The sequence below is a fragment of the Castanea sativa genome, chromosome 10, assembly GCF_040712315.1.
Source record: "Castanea sativa cultivar Marrone di Chiusa Pesio chromosome 10, ASM4071231v1".
In the NCBI taxonomy this organism is placed as follows: domain Eukaryota; kingdom Viridiplantae; phylum Streptophyta; class Magnoliopsida; order Fagales; family Fagaceae; genus Castanea; species Castanea sativa.
In genome coordinates, this window is record NC_134022.1 from 6543750 (window position 1) to 6545470 (window position 1721).

At 42.3% G+C, this 1721-nt stretch overlaps 1 pseudogene; it reads right to left on the reverse strand.

Annotated features, from left to right (window-relative positions):
• On the reverse strand, positions 1–1295 carry LOC142611935 (epi-neemfruitin B 7-O-acetyltransferse L7AT-like; annotated as a pseudogene).
• Between the last annotated feature and the right edge of the window lie 426 nt (positions 1296–1721).

A 1721-nucleotide genomic window follows, 5' to 3' on the forward strand; every position in this document is an offset into this window, starting at 1 on the left:
TCATTTTAATGTGTTTTTCCAATCAAAATTGTATATGGGTGGAAAGTACTTCAGCCTTGTCAAACAGTAGTCAAAGCTGTTTCTTGTGACCATCATACAACTTGCCTTGCTCACAAGCTTGTTTATACTTGTGTTTCATACCGGCATGCCCCACCCGAAATCGGTTTCATTCAAAGGAAATTTGCACCAACTTGAGCATTTGTATACCACCAATTCCTTCCTATTCCCGAAGATCTCTGCCCTCTCCTTGAGAGCATCCATTAGAGCCGAGAAACCTCCCTCCCCTCTGAACTTGTTTGCCTTCTTGTTGAGGAAGTCATTCTTTGCCTCCCTCATGCTTTGCACTAGCTTGTGTACTTCCAGGTCGCTCTCTTCTTCAACAATCACTGCAAACGGCCACACGAAGTTTCCAAACACTGCGTCAGGCAAAGGCGGGTCCATTCTACCGCGGAGGTTCATTCCTTGAAACAACACGGTGGGCTTGAAAGACCCGGTTTTTGATTTGACAACCGCTGCTGCACATTTCCAGAGTTTTGCTAGTACTAGTTCCACACGTGAAGGATAGTATTGCTCTCGTGCAATCACGCTTATAACTTTTTCTTTAAGCTCAGCAATTTTAGAGGCCCTGATCACGAACCTCCCTATTTTGAACTTATCGCCGGAAATTTTCAGAGACGCTGACATTCCAGAAATATCCTTAGGCGGCAAGAGAGAAAATCCGGTTAAATTGGGGAGAATAGGTTCGCTTAAACCTCGACATATCTCAGTCCAGCTCTTTAACAGAGTTAGTAGCGAAGCAATATCGATAATCTTGTGTGAAAGGGAAACACTAACAGTGGTGCCACAGCAGCTGAACTTGGTGAACTTGATAAGCCACATGGAACCTTGGACAATTCCAGGGTTTCAGGGTCAGTGGTGGGAAGGAATTGATCAAGTGTCTCAAAGTTTGGTTTGCTAAGGAAGTCGGAAAGCGGACTATCATAGCGGGCTTCTATGAAGAACCCACCATCGTCATTGCAGTCGATGGCAGAGGCATCAAGGAGGCGGCCAGCAAGGGGGTAGAAGCGGGTGAGGGTATCGGTTATAGATTGCTGGAGGAGTTGGGATTTACGTGAGAATTCCAAATTGGGGTCGGTGGTGATTGCATTGGCGGGGAAGAAGAAGGTCGTGTTGGCATGGATGGGCAGAGACAGCTGCTCAAGAAGAGAGAGTTCAAAAGTTTTGAGGTTGTGAGGAGTAGGTGAAGAACGTTTGATGCAAGTTCTGGAAACAATCTGAGTCTTCAACTGAGTCATGTTTGCTTGCTTTTGATTTTGCTGTTCTTACAGCTAATTGAATTTGGAATGAGTATGAATGATGCAGTTCTTTCTTCCTTTATAGATAGAAGAAGCAATGCTTCAGGATTTTAGTTCATTGGAAGATAGTTAGAGTGGAAATATTTTGCCTGGTCCTCATTTTCTTCAAATGCCCCAGTCTTGAGTCTTGTTTCAGTTTCAGACGGGCATAAGGTACAAGAGCTACATGTTATAATATTACGTACAAAAACTAGTCAACAAAAACAAAATCATATTTCTAAGTTTGATTTTCTCCCAAGTTATAGGGCATAAAATTAAGTATTTTGGATCGCCAACAGAACAATATATAGTTGTTGGAATATACATGGGAACATATATATATATATATATATATTAGGTAAATTAGATTGCATTAAAACTAAAGAC